The following is a 19,551-nucleotide window of genomic DNA, read 5'->3' as shown; positions in this document are numbered from 1 at the left end:
CTGTGTATAGTTCTCACCTTAAAACCCTGTATTGATTGCATGACCAATACTGAAAGTCACCGTGTAGTTTGCCACGCGTGTAGAGATATCCGTCAACGTTCAGCTGAGTTTTACCACGTGCACTTATGACGAATGAAATATCTGCAAAGTTTATGATACCTCATTAGATAATGTTTTGGTTTGGTTGATATAAGGCGCGCATCACAACAAAAAAGATCATAAATTAGTCAGTGTACATGTATTAATGACCTGGGCATCTTGAAACATAGTCACAGTCACAACTGTAGTACTAGAACATCAAGATAGTGTACAGAAAATTGATTCAGTTTTGCTTCTTTTTCGTTCTGAAAAGGGCAGGGCGACGAGGCTCTACATCTGGCAACACTTTCCGTTCGCGATCGTACTGTTCCTTTAGTCTGGCATATTCCCCGGGTCGACGGCGTTCTGCAATGATTCCATGATTGTGAAAGCCGCGCAGTTTAATAGTTGGCGGTTCTCCCTGCTTCCTACGTCCAGTATTAGCACGAGCTGTGCAGCTAGAACGATGGAAAAGTGTCAATAGCAATAATAATGATACTTTGGACAGTTAAGAAATTTTACCCAAGAACACGGCGCTGATTGCAACACCAGTACATGGCGTCATCTGTTGTCTTGTCACAAGTGTAGAGGTGACCGTTTACGCTAAGTTGAGTTTTTCCCCGGCAGCTCATGACGAATGAAATGTCTAAAAATACGTTGGGAGCGTTAGATAAATAAAACCAATGTACGATCAAATATAGTAATAAAATACGACAGTTACATATTGTTTCATGCCACTTTTGTACAAAAATAAAAAATTCTGGCAGCCCTGAAAATAATTTTTCAGCGATAAAATTCATTCATAACGACACCTAAAAAATCTAAATTTTGTGTTGAGAAATATGGAACAAAATTAGCAAATTTTCTAATGTTAAACCATGACATTTTGCTGGCAGTATATTTTCAGAGCTGCCAAATTTATTTTTTTGTTTATTTTCGAGTACTGAAATATAACGACAAAAATCAAAATACAGAATGAGGTGGTTTCAACGAACATAAAAAAAAATCATTAAGAATTAATTGTAGCAATTGTATAATACTTAATATTTGATACTTAATATTTTTCTTTCAGACAAGATTTTTGCATCATTTCTACTTTTATCAAGGTTGTAAAGTAGTATTTAAATCTAATTCTTTATGGTTATTGGAGACCTTATATAAATAAAAAAAAAACATGGCGTCAATACAGCTAATACCTATCACATTCAAGAACCTTCAACTGGTAATTTTTGATTTAAGGATCCTGTTTCGAGCATATGGTAAATCAGATAACAATCGTGATAGATGTACTAAGATTTGCGCTTGCGCTTGTGGCTTATTTTAACACACTCCGCCGTCGGTGGATGGTTGTGATCATCACAAAACTGCGATACTGCTCCATTAGAAGTGATTGTTGTAACCCGTGCCGTACAGTTCATCCTTCGCCACATAGTGCAATACCAACGGATGCAGTGCTTCTTTGTTCTTCGTTTGCAGAAGTGGTATCCCTCGTATTCCAATTTGTGGACTCCCTTATCGGTACAAATGTATCGCATGGCGTTGACTGTATTATCTGTAAAATAAGAGTTATTTCATTTGTGAGATATTGCTTCTGTGTTACTGATGGTTGTCATTTGGAAACCTTCTGGAGTTTTTCTGGTAACACTGGCGTGTCATCTTTTATAATTTTATAATAATTTAGGGGGTCCAAAATTAATCTTAGATAACGTTAACTCATAAGTTTCATCGGAATCTTTCTTTTTGATAATTTAGTAGATTGATGAGATTGCTTATTATTACAAATCAAATATGTAATGTATGTTACTATTGTTTTAAAACCAGACGTTTCTTAAAAGTAATCGAAATTATTTATTAGAAAAAATCTGGCGATTTGTATTTTGTAGAACTCGACGGATTCCAGTGGATTTTTGGGTGGTCGCTGGTAATGAGATCTATTTCAATTCAAACTTCACCTATGACTCAGTTCACTGCTCCTATTATCACTGAGGAAACAAAGAAGTCGCATGACCTGTAGGTTCAGTAGCAATTCGTATATTTGCCCTTGTAAAGAAACGGCAGCGCGGCATCAGTTTCTAAGATTCATCTCGTACTTCTGAATAGATTTTTCTGCGAAAGGTGTGGTCAGCAGTCGCCCTTTGAATGTATCAACCACTACTGGTGGATGATTGTGAATATTGTTTATCCGTATTATCGTTCCGAACGAATCGGTTGTGATGCGTACGTTACATTTCAGGGCCGGTTCCTTAACACAATACCACCGGGTGCTGGTCTTGCAGATACGCCTCCTCGTAAAATAATGTCCGCCGATTTTCAACCGAGGAAATGTTTCCTTTTTGCCATTGATGTACTGGACTACAGCATCTGTGAAAAAACATACGTATTTTCTTAATGTTGAATTCCATAGTTTAAAGTTAAGTTTTTTTCTGTCAACTCTGAACACTGCAAAAAAAAAAACTAATTCTATGAGGCAACTGAAACGAATATAAATCAAAAACTGCAACCAAATCGCATAATGGAAAATGAATAAAAACATTGAATTGTAACATGAATTAATTAGACTAATATTAAGTTATAGAGGTGTTGAGGGAAAAGTAAAACAGATGATTATAAGATTGCGTTCCTGGCAACCTTGCCCCTCTTCACAGAATAATCTTATTTTACTACATATCATAATAAATAAACGTTTTCAATGGCTTTCCTTATTCACGACAGAGGTCTTTTCCTTACTGTCCGTGACCAGAACACACTTCAACGGTAGCGGAGGCAGCCGTTTCCTCTTCCGTGGCAACACTTCCTCGTTCCGTTCGCGGGCGCACTGCTCTCGCAGCTTGGCACATTCACCGGCTTTCCGACGCTCCTGGATAATTTTGTGGTTGTGAAATCCACGCAGTTTGATGGACGGCCGATCTCCTTTCTTACCATGACCGGTAGTTGCGCGTGCAGAACATCTACAGAATTTAGGGAAAAATGTGGTTGATGTATTCTTATAAGATTAATACACTGTGATAGCTTACCCAAGTACCCTATCCTGATTGCACGTCCAAAATTGTAATTCTTCAGTTGTTTTTGCTCGAGTGTACAAATAACCATCGACGCATAATTGAGTTTTGCCGCGTTTGCTAATCACGAATGAAATATCTGAAATTTAAATAGCGATTACATTCTATTATTAGAACTGCAGTACTAGATCAATTTGATAAAATAAGCAAAAAAGAAGTATTATTAGATTTCGAGTTTATTAAATAATAAAATTATGCAAAACTCCATCTCGACAACCACTAACATACGACGATTTCAAACTGCAGTACTAGAATCACTGAACGAACAATGGGGTATGTTCGGTGTAGTACTAGATTTGTAGTAATGAGCAGAATTTTTGTACGGTGAGAAGGTCAATTCTCCGTTTCTGCAAAGAAATGGTGCAAAAAGCATGGGTATTATGATTCCTTGCCTAATTTGATGCTGTTTGAGCAAAACTTTGGATAACTTTGGTGTTTATGTTGCAAGAAATGGAGAAAACAACAACACTGTTGCCCAAAGTTTTACTCAAACAGCATCAAATTAGGCAAGGAATCATAATACCCACGCTTTTAGCCCCATTTCATTGCAGAAACTGAGAATAGACCTTCTCACCATAATAAAATTTAGCTCATTACTACAAATCTAGTACTTCACCGATCTGTCCTATTCAACCATTCGAATTCACTTCGACGAGGATGGATTATCGCCTCCCAAAACACATTCCACCGGTGGAGGTGGTGCTCCCGATGACAATCGTTTCCGCTTTTCTGGCAACATTTCCATCTCCCGGCGTTCCATGGCGTTCAGTTTCAGCAATTTGGCACTTTCGCCTGGTTTGCGACGCTCCAAAATGATCCCGTGACTGTGGGTGCCACGAAGCTTGATCGTGGGCGTATTGCCCTGCCTTCTGCGGCTGGAAATGGCTCGCGCTGGGCAGCTGTGATTGATTTGAGGGAATTAGTGAGTCATTTATCTGAAACTCAAGGGAAGGAATGTGAGGTACTCACCGTAAAACTTTGTACTGGCTACAGGACCAATACTGGAAATCCTCGGTCGTTTTGGAGCGGATGTAGGGATATCCGTTGACACATAATTGAGTTGCCCCTCGTTTATTAAGGGTAAACGAAATATCTGAAGGTATAAGAAAACATAATCTGGTTAATTAAGCTGATGTACTGTAGATCAACTACGGCACAAACCAAATATGAATAATATTACATCTTTTTCTCATATTTGTTTCAGATTCAATAAAATATCAATTCAATGAAATGTCTGATCAAACAAAAGTTGGCATCTATACCATTGTTTCAATCTATGAGGAAACTCTCAAGAGTATCTTATAAAAAACGGTCCAGATGTTTTACAAGGTATTATTTGAAAAAAAAACAAAAACATTTCTATATGTCCACTATGGGTCATATAGGGGAACTGACAAAAAAATGTTAAAAATTCTGCCAGAAATTTCAAAAGATTTCGAGATGAAACACTTTTTAATGATCTTACAAGAATGAGGAACTCTTGAAGAATCCCTCCAGGATTTCATCAGAAATCTTATCCTAGTAAATCGCAAAAGTCCTTACTAGAACATTAGTTTTCAAGGAATTACAAGAAATTCCAGAATTTAATCAAAAACACATTTCCAAGCAATTTGCCAGTATCTCTTCAAAAAAAACCCTACGGGGTCAACTCAGAAATCTGGGGAGAAATTTGAAGCATGACTTTGCTCCATGTGCAGCCTCCGTCTTAAATCCATAACCAATTTAAACCGCCTTCACTGAACCCTCAAATCCCCCATATGTAGGGAAGCTGACCATCCAATACCTTTGGCACTTTGTTCCGCATCACGACGCTCCAAAATGACATGATTGTGAACGCCCCGTAGCTTGACGGTAGGATCGCCCCTCCGTTCTCGACGACCCGAAACGGCCCGAGCCGTGCAACTGCAAAATGAAAATGTCGTCAGTACATTTTTGCATAGTTTCAAAGAAGAGGCGTTACTCAGTTACCGTAGAGCTTTGTACTCTCTGCAGGTCCAATACTGGTAGTCCTCGGTTGTTTTCGAACGGATAAAGGGATACCCATTGATGCATAGCTGAGTTGCTCCTCGTTTGTTCAGTATGTACGAAACGTCTGAAAGTGTGGAAATTATTAGTCATTTGGCGTTTCAGGCTGTAGTACTAGATCAACTTATTTATAAGTGAATACAATTGCACCTTTCAGTCCTTGATTGTTTATTAAAATGTACAGATAATTATCACACTCATTGTTCCGATACTCATAATCTAGTACCCCGTTTTGCCACTACCACCTTCCACTGCAGTACACCACCGACGTCAACGGGGCTACTTCGTTTCTCCGTTTGGCTCGCCAATAGCCGCTAGAATATGGAGGATGGGTATGTTCATCACAGGTTATCCGGAAGTAGTACTCTCCGCAGATTTCCTTAGTCACAGCCCGTGCCTTGCAGTGATATTTGGTGTAGCAGGCACATTTCCAGTTGGTGGTGTTGTGCTTCTGCTTCTCCGGAAATACCCGTAGTTTCCGTACCACAGCATGAGGCAGCCCTGAGCGGTTTTCCCAAAATAGGCCCCACCAGGAAGACCTACGAATGTGCAGAAAATAGGGTTAGTTCTGCGATCACGGTTCTATTCTACACTTTTGAAGAAAAATGCGACCGATCAACATCCGAATCAAGGTTTATTCACTGTGGAAAGTTCAAATTTGTACGCATCTTGGCCATGGTTATGGGTCGATTTGGTGATTTTCATCATCAACTGGCCGTCGAGCGCCGTTTTGGTGACGGCCCTGGCACGGCACTTAAGCTTTCCGTACAGCGAGCACTTCCAGTGGCAGCTTTTGATGGCCTCGCGGTCCTTGACGTAGGCGAATCCGTTGTACAGTAGCAGCGTCTTCCCACGCTGGGTATAGCCGAGCTTGGCGGCCATGTGATGTTTGGATGGTACTATGCCGGGTAGAAAATGTTGAAAATTATAATCAATTATTAAATAATAGTAACTGATACGCAATACAATCAGACTATGATGTAATATGTGTAACGAGAAATTTAAGATGCTGGAGACATGGTAATGGAATAATTACAATGTTCTGTAAATTTTACATATATACCTGTTGATTTAGTCGAAGCGACATGGGACATTGGACCTTTTAGTATTTGAAAAAGATACTTGATAACAAATGTTTTGACGGCAATTTTTTCAATGAAGTACTAGAATACTGTTAAATTACGGTCGATTGTATATTTTATTGCCACAAGATTCCGTTTTCAAAATTTTACCTCCAAACAGAGTCGACTAGCAACTACTCGGAACTAAACTTTTTGCTCTTCCAACTCGCTTTCCGTTTCTCTAGTAGTTGTTCCCGGTAGCGTTGATAGTACCGAGCCGACGATAAATGCTGCTTCGCTTTTTGTGTAGCCTTAATAAGCGACATTCGGAGTTCATCCGCGGTGATGCCATCGTCCTCCCAAGCAACTGCAAGTGTTATAAAGAGACACGAATCGTTACAATCTAGTACTTCAGCGATGCCCTGGATACTAACCTAGCAAACAGTTGGTGAAGATCTCGTAGTCTTTCATTGCTTTCCGAGGATATTGCGGATTGCTAACCCCATGATAAGTGTAATTCTCCAGAGATCTATCGCTGAAAAGCCTCCTGATGTGCGTAGGAATATTATGATGATCGCCCACCCGAGATGACACGTAGCGAATCTGAAATTGACAATAAACAGTCAAAACTGAAACGTACACACTTGCATCGTCGGGGACTTACGTATTCTTTCCGAATGAACGGATCTGCTCTGACGGCTTTCTCCAAGCGTTCGATGTCTTCTGCACGTTTCAGAGGAAACGTGAATCCTGCTAACCGAAGTAATCTTATTGCAGTATTGCCTCCAGTGGAAACTATAGCTTTGCTCTGCTCATCATCGGAGGCATGCCGAGTGGCTTCATCGGAGCAGATTTCTATCATCACTAACTCTTGTTCTGGAATGGGGAGGAGTTGGCATGGTTAGTATCCAGAAATAAGTAGATTTTTTGTTGTAAATTTGCAGTTTGTTTAGCTGAAGAATACAATCTAACAGTTTATTTCGTTTTAATTGTTTTTTTTTTATTTTTATGTTTTACTTGAAGGATATTTGAAAAGATCAATGGAATTTGGAAGTGTGCAAGTGGATTTTAATATTTTCAGATAACAAAAAAAACATTACTTCTACCAAATAAGGTACTTCTGAGGCATGGTATCGTAGTGGTAAGGTGAAATATGCATTACAGTAAGTGTATCAATTTAAGAGTGATTACAATTCATTTATTTGAATATAAAATAAACTTGCTTCAGGATGAAAAAAATGTAAGCATGTTACCATTCATTAATCGTAAAAGCTCAGAGCACTAAAACAATTAAGAAACTGAGAGTCTCTAAAATGTTAATAATTGGGTCAATAGGGTACACTAAAGCTCATCAAGTTTCAAACGAAGTTCCCTTTCTCTTTTCACAACTTGCTTTCACAATTTTCCTAGCGCGGAACATGCGCTGCCGCATCCGGTTTCGGCTTTGCTTGATCGCGGACGTCAGCTGGAAGGCAAGCTCGACATCTGTAAGTCCTTCCGCTTCGTACGCTTCTGCAAAGAGGTGCAAATCGAGTTAGTTGGTTGTGATCAGGAAGCACGATAAAACTAGTACAGCATACCCATGAAGCAGTCGGAGAATATGTCGTACATTCGCATGGCACGTTTTGTTTGGCCAACAACGTTAACTCCATTGTAATTGTAGCCAATGAGTGATTCGTCCGCGAAAACGTTGTGCACGTAATGAACGATTTTGGTATCCCTAGGCTTGAGCTTCAGAACATCAATCTGCAAGGGAAAATGTGAAAGTGTGATCTAGTACTACATTATTTTCGATGACTGTAGCACGAGTGGTACAAAGCCGTTTGACATCATACCCGTTTGGCTTAGTGATAGTTGAATAAGTTATTATGAGAACACGTTTTTCAGTCTACATTTCATTTGATGTCAGCGTCATTGTATTCACAATGTTAAAAAAAAAGACAAAATGATTAAGCAACTAGCGCTGTGTTGATGAAAGCCTCACTGGTTTGTCTTTTTGATAGATTTTAGGGGCCCAGATATGTCCTGCCTGATGGAGCACCAGAGGAATGAGAGGCCCAAAAAGAGATGGCAAAAAAGTAAAAACTTGATTAAGGAACAAGATATGAAGAACCCTTACAATCGATCAGAAAGTAAGACTCGTGCAGCTCTGAGAACTGTTCAGAGCTAGAAGTAACACTCGATTAGGCAACCTGTGTGAAGAACTACGCACCGATGGAATTGTTAAAGAATTTGTAGCGTCGGGTTCTTAGGTATGAACACAGTAAGTGGTAGTAGTTGATATGATATTCTGAAGTGTTATGAAGAATAAAATAATTGTAAACAAGTGCATGTTTACCTGGAATAAATGAAAGCGTAATCATGATGAATTGGTTCTACAGGTTATTGGGCCAGAGTATGTCTCACTAGTATTGGTTTTACGAGACCTTTGGGCTACGACGCAGGATAGCATCAATGGGAAAGATAGGTGATACAGAACAACTGGACGTCTGATGCCTGCTCAATCAATCAAACAATCTTAATTATTCCGAAGGAGAGTCAAGTTACAATTTTATACATTAGAATGTTGAGGATCAAGTAACGCTAGCTTATCGAAAGAACCAAACGGTGATAGGGATCAGTGATCAACCGATATTGAACGACTGCGGTGGCTGTTTTCAGTACACGTACAAAGAATTGAAAAATGTCGCTTTCAGTACGCTACGTCTGAATGTGAGTACCTTATCAATTTCTATTTCGTATTGTCTTTTGAAAGACAACCATGACTGGTAAACTAAAACAAACAAACAAAAACAACTAAATATCGGAATCATAGAGTGCTGTCGAAGCAGCTCCGATAGTTATTATGCAAAACGGACATGATGCCATACGACCTGCATGCTAATTATTTCAAGCCCTTCAATCTAGTACCACACTTGCCAGTCACTTACATATTCCTGCCTGATTGTGGAATCCTTTTTGACAAGTTGTTCCAACTGTTCCACTTCCGTTCCTTCGTTAAGGGGAAAGATGATTCCAGATCGGATCAGTCTGGTTCCAGTATTAACCATTTTTGGCTGTGGATGTGCTTTTTCCTTCTTGATCTTGATCTTTGCTGATGGGGTATTTGCCTGAATTTTATAGCGACCGTCGGCAGTGCGGACAAAATAGAAATTTTCTTCCGTTGACTTTTCCTTGGCGATGATATCTCCTGTAACGGGTGAGAATAAGGTGGTGGTTAGTAAGAAATCGAAGAATCTAGTACGGTATTTATAAATAATAAAAACAAACAAAAAGTCAATTTTATTCTATATTTTCACTTCTTCACTAGCTATTTCCACCCTCAGGATGTTTATGGATCTGATTCTTGAGAACCAGACCACCACTACCGTCCAGGGTAATTATTCGGGCGCGGCACTTAAGCGAGCAACTCTTCGAGCACAACCAATAAGTTTTATCTTTGTGAATGTTATTGCGAGTGAAAACGTGGCCACCCATCACCACTCGCAGATCCAACGGAGATATGAGGGATTTTGATCGATAAAAACCGTCATTGCTATCGCTATCTGATTCGGCATGAGGGTTCTGGTACTTCCTTGCGATTTCGGCTGTAGAGATAAACAAACATTGAATATATGTGTGTTAGATATGATTGATAAATGAAGATCGGTGATCAAAATTTACTTTTTGCACTACAAATATCCTAGTCATTGCGCTTTATTATTAAAAATCATCTAGCGTTTCATGCGTAAACGCACGGCTGGTGATTGTGGTCGAACACCATGGATTATATTCGAACTATTGACGTACGTGGTGAATCTGGCAGGACACTTTTCGGTTACGACTTTGGTGCATTTCCAGTAGATTCTCGTAACCTGAGAGAAAGAGCTCCCAAAGCTGTACCCATCGATGGTGATTATGACTTTACCAATTTGGCTGAAACCGTGACTGATCGTATGACAGGACGGATCCAATATTCTCGAGCGCCGTTCGGCTATAGAAAAAATTTCAATGAGTTATTACAGTTGTCATGGTTAGTTTTCAGTTATAATTATATTTGTGATGCCAAGTTTGACTTAGCTGAAGAATACAATTTAACATTTTTTTGTGTTTTGATTGTTTTTTTATTATTTTTTTTTACTCAAAGAACATTTGAAAAGAAAAGATTTTCCATGTAGCTCTCATGTAGCAGGTTCAAAAATTAAGAATCCTGTCTTCTATATTTCTGAGGTAGGGTTGGGCGGGGCAAGATGGGTCAGTGTCATTTTCGGGCGCATTACTCATTTTTTGTTTATGGTAATAATTTTGTTAGATGACCAGCATTAATATACAAAAGATTGGGGCATTGATTGAAAAATTATTCACTCTCATTGGAAATAAAAAATAAAATGGTTTTTAGCCATTTTTCTTATGCGATACATTCCATATAATCTCCATATAAACAGCCGCGGGGCAAGATGGGTCACCTTCAATTTTGAACATATTTTTGGAGCATTCAAAAGTTATTTATTTTTTATTACAAGACTATCTCATAAATGACTTCAATCAAGCGGAATGAACGCTCAAAGTTATAACATAAAATTATGATATTTTTTTAGTGAAAACATCAATTTTCAAGTCGCCTTAGGACCACTCAAATCGTAAAGTTTTTTATCTACCAAATAAATTTATAAAATGTTTACTAGTAGCTCTTGTTTACTCAGTATAGATATGGAACATATATGAATGCGGAACAAATCTTATATTTTAACGTTTTTCGTTGAGAAAATGTGAATTACTTAAAAGGTGACCCATCTTGCCCCGCACTTTTTTCACAACGCAAAATCGATCACTTTTTAAAAGTGCTTGTTTAACATCATATTTTGTATTTATTGAACTTTTATTCGATTCTTAGCATAGCTAACTAGTGTATTAAAGAGAAGCGGACGAATACAAACCAATACGATTTGTATTTACAAAGTTATGGTGATCCATCCTTAGGTGACCCATCTTGCCCCGCCCCACTTTATGTTATCGTAGTGGTAAGATGAATCCATTGCATCAAGTGTATCAAATTGAGAGTTCATAGGCGCTTTTTAATATACAATAAACCAGCCTTCAGGGTGAAATATTATAACTCATTATGAAGGAGCCATGTTCATGAATTCAGGATTTGATTCTAAAAGAGCATGAAGCAATAATACAATAAAGAAGCTAGGTGTTAGAAAAAAAAAAGATTATCAGTCAATCAATAGGGTTCACACTAGTTCATCAAGTTTCAAATGGAGTTCGCTTTCTCTTTTCACAACTTGCTTTCACAATTTTCCTAGCGCGAAACATGCGCTGCCGCATCCGGTTTCGGCTTTGCTTGATCGCCGACGTCAGCTGGAAGGCAAGCTCGAACTCTGTAAGTTCCTCCGCTTCGTACGCTTCTGTAAAGAGGTGAAAATCGAGCTAGTTAACTTCTTACGTTTACAAAGCTCAATAGAACTAGTCCAGCATACCCATGAAGCATTTGGAAAATATGTCGTACATTCGCATGGCGCGTTTGCCATGGCCATTATTGTAGATGTAGTCAATAAGTGAATCGTCCGTGAAAACGTTGTGCATGTAATGGACAATTTGGGTATCCCTAGGCTTAAGCTTCAGAACATTAATCTGCAATGTAAAAAAGAAATCATGTACTAGGACTGTATTTTTTCGTAAACAGGAACATCGTTTGGCACAAAGCCGTTCGATATCATCCCGTTTCGCAAGAATCAAAGTATAAGATGAAATCGGAGATTATGCCAAACGGCTCTGATGGCATATGACCTAAATACTTTTTTTTTTAAAGCTGATCAATCTATGGTCATAATCTAGTACCACACGCTTGCCAGTCACTTACATATTCCTGTCTGATTGTAGAATTCTTCTTCACAAGTTGTTCCAACTGTTCCACTTCCGTTCCTTCGTTTAGGGGAAGATGATTCCAGATCGAATCAGTCTGGTTCCAGTATTAACCATTTTCGGCTGTGGATGTGCTTTTTCCTTCTCGATTTTTGATGAAGGGGCATTTGCATGAATTTTATAGCGACCATCGGCGGTGCGGACGAAGAAGAATTTTTCTTCCGTTGACTTTTCCTTGACGACGATTTTTCCTGTAAGGGGTGAGAATTAGGCGGTGGTTAGTGAGAAATCGAAGAATCTAGTACGGCATGTATAAATGATATGAAAAAAAAAACAGAAAATCAAGTTTATTCTTTATTTTTACATCTGCGCTAGCGATTCCCACCCGCAGGATGGTTATGGATCTGATTCTTGAGAACCAGACCTCCACTACCGTCCAGGGTAATTATCCGGGCGCGACACTTCAGCGAACGACTCTTCGAACACAACCAGTAGGTTTTATCTTTGTGAGTGTTATTGCGAGTGAAAACGTGGCCACCCATCAGCAACGTTGGACGTCCCGTGCGGCCCATCACCTTCCGTAGATCCAACGGCGATAGCAAGGACTTTGATCGAAAAAAACCGTCATCGCTATCGCTATCTGATTCCGCCGGAGGGTTCTGGTACTTCCTTGAGATTTCGGCTGTTGAGGGAAATAAACATTAAATGAATATTAGATATGATTGATGAGAGGAGACAGCTGTTCGAAATACACGTTTTGCACTGCAAACATCTTGGTCATTGCGCTTTATTTTCTAAAATCATCTAGCGATTCATGCCTAAACGTACGGCGGATGATTATGAGGTCGAACACCATGGATTATATTGGAACTATTGACGCACGTGGTAATTCTGGCAGGACACTTTTCGATTACGACTTTGGTGCATTTCCAGTAGATTCTCGTTCCCTGGGAGAAAGACCTCCCGAAGCTGTACCCATCGATGGTGATTATGACTTTGCCCATTTGACTGAAACCATGACTGATCGTATGACAGGACGGATCCAATATTCTCGAGCGCCGTTCTGCAATGGAAGAAATTTAAATATTTACATTATTAAATTTGGATTTGATTAAAAAAAACGAGGAATGAGCTGCAATTCAATAGAGCATGATCGATGGAGTACTAGATTTGTAGTGATAAGCTGGATTTGTGTAGGCTGAGTTGATAAAACTTCCATTTCTGTAATGAAATGGTCCAAACAACGTGGGTATTACAATTTCGTGTCTATTATGCTAATTGAGTGAAATTTTGGGAAACTGTGATATGGTATTCTCCATTTCTTGTCTCTCCAACTACATAGTGACCTATAGTGTTGCTCAAATTAGGCAAGGCATTATACTTACAAGGGTTTTTACATAATCTTATTGCAAAAACGGAGGACTTATCATACTACCATACAAAAATCCAGCTCACTACTACAAATCTAGTACCGCACCGATCAAGCCCTATTAACTTAAATTATAAATTTTGCTTAAATCACGGAGAAATAAGCTGTAAACTTACTTATGACTCTGGAACCTCTTGCACGTTTTGTAGAATTCAATGTCCATGGATTGAAACCTGCAATGATGAATAAAAAATAAAAAAATGTTAGTACAACTTAATGTCGCCAGTAGTCATCAGCAACGCTGTACGTCATGCAAGACCATCTCCATTCTCATATCCAACACTTTTCGGGCCTTCGACCATCGTCAATAGCAAGTCGTTACCCTTCACGAGCATACGAGACACATATTTGAAATGACCTTCAAGAACAGAGTTCGTTGTACAAAGTGCTCGCTTCGCATGGCAGTTAGCTTCATCACTGTGCTTTATTCATTTCTAGACATTCGGCGGATGAGTGTGAGGACGACAGCTGTAGAATATTTTTGAACTATTGGCGCAAGTGGTAATTCGGGCTGAGCACTTTTTGGTATTGACTCTGGAACATTTCCAGTAAATTTTCGAACCCCGTGCTGAAGATCTGCGGAACCTGTACCCATCGATGGTGACTATGGCTTTACCCGTTTCACTGGAACTGTAGCTGACCGTATGGTAGGATGGGTCCAATATTCTTGTATGTGGTACTGCGAATGGGGGAAAACGAAAAAAAAAACATAAATTCACATTGGTTTTAGATTGGAATTGGCAATAAGTTGTATTGAATTCACATGAAGTGGAACTGCAATGGGTTTAGCATAATTTTTATGAAAATGTCTTCAGAATTTCACTTTACTTCAGATCAAATTATGTTCTAACTAAATGGTTTCTGAACTTACTTCGAAAGGCATATCTTTCAAGTGGTGGTTGATCTAGAACTTTGAATATTTTGAACTCAGAGACAATTTGAAGAAACTAGTATATCTAATTTGTATTCTCTTGTTTTTATGTTTTTACGGACATACGTCAAATGTAGGCTGAGTGGAAAGGTTGAAGGAACTGACCACACATATTTTTCATTTGACACACGGACAATATATACCATATTACGTGATTAGTTCTACTGTCAAATAGTTTTGAAAATCTGATCATTCGATCTTGATTTTGAAACAGTTGTTACTCTCCATTGACCTACCTACAAATCTGGACTTGTTCTTCCTTTTGTGGCTAGCAGCACTCCGTGTATTCGTGTTCCAACCTGCAACAAAGAAATATACAATGTGTAATTATTGTTGAACTTAGCTTAAATTCCAGTAGTTACTGAAACATTCAAATGATTAGTAAACAATATATTTGTCCATTGCAGCATGATATTGTTAGTACTAGAGGGGTTCACAGAATTTGTCTAATCTTATTCAACAGAACGTCCTCCCGTCTATTCATTGTCTTTCCTCGGCATTAGCAGCGAAGCCTTGCGATACATTTGTAAACCGTGATTGTGTTGGTCGTTGGTCAGTCTTACGTAGGTAACGCCTTCGATGGCAGTGGTTATCGCACGAGCGCGGCATTTCTGACGCCGGAACAAAGCACACCGCCAATTGGTCGAGTCGGGGAAGTCTCGATCTTTGACGTACTCGAACCCCCGGTAGAGCAGCTTCTTGGCTTTGCGTTGACTAAGCCCGAACCGAGCTACCTCCATGTCCGACATCTTCTGCTCCAGGTTATTTGCGTAGACTTTGGAGCGTCTTTTGTTGAGAACTGCTGGAAAGAGGAGAGTGTTACTCACATTGTTTGAGGTGAACACACAGAGTGTAGTACTAGATTGAGTAAACTGTAACGAAAAATTCGCATTCCGTCATAATCATATTTTATTATCTTTTATTCATAAACACTCTAGATTGCACAGTTTGGGCAAATGAAGCAGCGGCAGCCAGTGCACTGCTACTTCCAACCAGAAGACTATCGTTTAAAAATGATCCCGTTAAGGCCGAGATACTTGGATCCAAAATGGGTGGAAGAAGACTATTTCTCCTACTAGCACCACCACCGGTGGCACTCGACGTCGTGTCGTGGTTGTGAAGATGCTTCACGTTCATGCGCGAGTTGATCTCATCGATCACGACAATGCACGGGCACTTGCACTTGTAGTACTGGTTGCACTTCCAGTACTGCTTGTTGTTGCGATGGCGATTTCGGAAAAATGTTACTCCATTCACTACCAGCAGATGACGGCCGCTCCGTTGGGATGTTTTAAAGGTGAACTGAGGCGACGAGAGGAGTGTTTGAGGTTGAAATTGCTGCATGAAACTCGTACTCAGCGAGGCTGTAACGGGATGGAAGCGAAAAAGCATATCATGAAGTACTAGATTATCACACACGACTATGTAGTATATAGTTCCATACACACGTGATCCATGAATCATGAAATAACACCTTTTGTCAATAAAATGTTAAGCATGCAGTACTAGTTCATGATTACAATGTTCATGCGAGTCAACTTAATAATATTTTAACAATAATAGTAACAAGATAGTTATTTACTTAATGCATTTATCGAATTTTCTATTTTTTTTTCAACTTAATGTGTGGTTAATTATACCAGTTTTCATACTCCGCTAAAAAGATCATTGATTGGATATAATAGTTCATGATCGAGAATGGAAATCATCGTTCTACCAGCCACAGGAATCCTTCAAGCAAATATGTTGTGCCTGGAAACAAAAAGGCCTAGTGATTATCGGGAAAATAAAATTTTAATTACTAACTCACTAAATCAGTTTGATTCCATAATCTAAATGCTTGCTTCCATTGGCTAATGTTATCATACAGTGCAGCACTAGAACGGTCCGTGATTATGCGTGGGATAGCGTACCACCAGATTCTCTTCGCCATTTTTCAGCGTATAGGTCAACACCCGTGCTTTGCATTTGTCCATGCCGGCTCTGGCGCAGGACCAGTACGTTTTGTTTGCACACTCCTTGTTTTTGGTAAAGCTGAACTCGCCCACTTTCAATTTGCGACTGCCCCTGAAACCGGTCACGTACCGAACGTAGAAATCTGGAAAGGAAATCATGAAATTGATTAGTGACGTTCTCAAAGGTTGATGAACTGGTTGAAATGAAGTACTAGATTTCAGACGGAATGTTTGATTTATTTGTTTGTTGGTAACTATTTGTTTGTTGTTAGCCCAAATTTAGAAAGTACTAGATTATAATAATACAGCATGCTTTGACAGATATAACTGTTACTAAGCACTCTACGAAATCGCCTCGTCAAGAGCATTCAAATCCAGAGGCTCGTCCTTGTACATGATCGGCACCGGATTAACGGCGGGTACAATAACCGGACCACGTGCCAGCCGCGAATGCGGATGATTGTGTTGAAACTTGTTAAGCTTGATTTGATTGCCGTTTCGGGTTACGGCTCGTGCCCCGCAGGTTCTCTTCTTGTTACATTCCCACATGGTTGCTTGGTCGGCAACGCGTCTCCGTATATACTCGTAGCCTTGGTAGAAAAGATTCAGATTACCCTTGCGATTCTCTACGTACTGGAACGCATCGACAGTGAACCATTGCTCAGTTTGCTTCTTCGGTTTAGATGTATGACACTTGCACGCTGTGGGTGTTGAAAAAGTTTATACAATTAGGTATTAGAGGCTCAACTGATAATCTCTGTAGATATATAAAAAAATCTTAGTCCAATGTTTACTGTTTTATTATAATAATAAAATTATATTTATTCTCACGTTGGCAGTCACCATTTGCATTTCAAATATTCCAAGTTCACATCACAGTACTAAAATTTGCGAATAATTTCAATTATTTTTGAAGATGTCTGATTTTCCATGAACGGTGTTTTCCAGGCGTTCAATATCGTCGACGATTTTGTAAAAGAATTATTAGCATAGTTGAGTAAATTCAGGCGTTTTCCTCAATATATGTAGAATGCGAATTAAAACTTGAGGGCCCATATAGCCGAGGCGGTAAACGCACGGGTATTCAGCATGACCATGCTGAGGGTAACGGGTTCGATTCCCGGTCGGTCCAGGATCTTTTCGTAAAGGAAATTTCCTTGACTTCCTTGGGCATAGAGTATCTTCGTGCCTGCCACACGATATACACATGCAAATGGTCATTGGCAGAGGAAGCTCTCAGTTAATAACTGTGGAAGTGCTCATAGAACACTAAGCTGAGAAGTAGGCTTTGTCCCAGTGAGGACGTTACGCCAAGAAGAGAGAGAGAGAGCGAATTAAAACTTAATGAACAGATTGATTCGAGAGTCGTTTATCGATTTTAATATGTTGCAATCTAGTACTGCAGTGTTCTTTACGGAATGATCTTAACCATGGGAACTTCCTGCACCATATCAAATCATTACTTCTTAGCATCGCTGGAAAATTTTCACACTTCTTTCAATAAAGTTCTTCCCCGACTTCGGCACCATCCTGCGTTGTAACGCTCGAAGGGTTTCTTCGATATCCTCTGCTACGTACTTTGTGGTTAAGTCGGGCAATGACCTTAACGATAGATATTCTTAAACTTTCTTCCGTAACCCCATGCGAAAGCCATGCATCTGCAAAATGAATCACTTATGAATGACAACAGCTTTAGTTGACCAAGTACACCTCCACCTACCAAGCATACAATCGGTAAATATGATATACTTCCGCATGGCTTTCTTCTTCTTCGCTCGGTTCGTTTTCCCGTAATAGTTGTATCCCAGAAGTGCCTCGTCGGAAAACAGGTCAGCAAAAACATTAGATGGATCCTGATGGTGAGGTTTCACTTCCTGCAACAACGCTACCTGTTGGAAAATATCGAAAACATGTCAGTTTGAAGTACTAGATTACTTGACCACCGCATTGCTTACATATTGATCACGAATGAGCTGATCTCTTCGAGCGGTGTTCTCCAAACGGTCCACTTCCACTTCTGATTGTAACGGAAAGGCGAACCCCTCGACGGCAGCAACAATGGCCGATTTTCTCTGTTGAACACGGAATAGCTTCGTAGCAATTGTCCTTGCTGGTCGTGGGACAGGCGATATGGTCAGTTCTACAATTGTTTGAATGTAAATGTGGTTATTTCAGGACGACTCAATGTGACTCTACTAAAATAACAGATGTTTTATCTCAGAAGCTTAGACATACATCAACATATTAGTCATAGTTGCTTTATTGATTTATTCATCAACCAGAATAAACTACCATAAAGACGTCTCTAAGACTAAATGATTACAAATAAACTATCAGCAGATTTGTGCTAATCAAGTTGTAGTATTAGAATGAAGAAGCTTCGAGAGGTCTAAAATCTTAGTATTCAATCGATTTCATTAGCTCTTTCAAATGGAATACACCAAATGAAGTCCCTACAATCAGCAGGAAGTACTAGATTATCGCCGAAAAGCAGATCGCCATCACTTTTTCCGACTTGCACGCCCACCCGCCGCTCGATTTTCCTGTTTGCGTTGCTCCAGTAGCTGTCTCAGGGCTCCACTTTTTCGGCGGTCCATCTTCAGTGGATGGTTGTGTTCCATCTCGATAATCTTCACCTTGGGGTCATCCTTATCGGTGTGGGCACGTGCTTTGCATCTATAAAACAAAAAGGCGAGTAAGATATGGCACATCAGCTACAGTTCAGATGACAATACTCACCCTAAGGGTTTGTAGTGCACGCAACGGTAGACAATTTTGTTATCTTTAATCCGATCACGAGTGTAGCGGAAGCCATCGATGCATAGCTGTAAGCCTCCACGAGCGCTCAACACGTATTGAACTTCGGTAACATCTGTTGAATTACAAAATATCGTTACAAACTGCTCCAAAGTAAGTTATGAAATGAACAGACATAATAACGAAGTACTAGAATACTTATTTCAATTAATACCTAGGAATGTTTTAATATAAAAAGGAAACATTTTCAACTAATAAAAAAATAATTTATTTACTGCTTCTTAAAGTTTGAAGCTTAATCCCAGCAGCGTGATCAACACCATGATTGTGCACAGACCGCACAAATTCATATGATGGCTCGCCCCACTTTGAGATTCGCTCGACTATCCGAGCCTTACACCTGAAACGG

At 39.5% G+C, this 19,551-nt stretch overlaps 1 long non-coding RNA gene across 1 annotated transcript in view; it reads right to left on the bottom strand.

Annotated features, from left to right (window-relative positions):
* LOC109403934 (uncharacterized) overlaps positions 1–19,551 on the bottom strand; it is a 51,503-nt gene that overhangs the window by 8,424 nt on the left and 23,528 nt on the right. The window contains exons 18-39 of the long non-coding RNA XR_009996760.1: positions 19,418–19,542; positions 19,125–19,257; positions 18,341–19,061; positions 18,106–18,274; positions 17,849–18,043; positions 16,241–17,086; positions 14,667–16,182; positions 13,616–14,178; positions 12,069–13,133; positions 11,686–11,839; positions 9,887–11,613; positions 9,154–9,810; positions 7,804–7,969; positions 6,888–7,735; positions 6,658–6,826; positions 5,106–6,590; positions 4,921–5,039; positions 4,107–4,230; positions 3,712–4,036; positions 3,093–3,216; positions 601–3,026; positions 18–536 (exon numbers count right to left, since the gene is read on the bottom strand). This is a non-coding gene — a long non-coding RNA (uncharacterized LOC109403934). The remainder of the gene's footprint in view (positions 1–17; positions 537–600; positions 3,027–3,092; positions 3,217–3,711; positions 4,037–4,106; positions 4,231–4,920; positions 5,040–5,105; positions 6,591–6,657; positions 6,827–6,887; positions 7,736–7,803; positions 7,970–9,153; positions 9,811–9,886; positions 11,614–11,685; positions 11,840–12,068; positions 13,134–13,615; positions 14,179–14,666; positions 16,183–16,240; positions 17,087–17,848; positions 18,044–18,105; positions 18,275–18,340; positions 19,062–19,124; positions 19,258–19,417; positions 19,543–19,551) is intronic.

Source organism: Aedes albopictus, chromosome 1, assembly GCF_035046485.1.
Source record: "Aedes albopictus strain Foshan chromosome 1, AalbF5, whole genome shotgun sequence".
NCBI classification, from domain to species: domain Eukaryota; kingdom Metazoa; phylum Arthropoda; class Insecta; order Diptera; family Culicidae; genus Aedes; species Aedes albopictus.
This window is presented reverse-complemented; position numbering and strand designations above follow the sequence as displayed.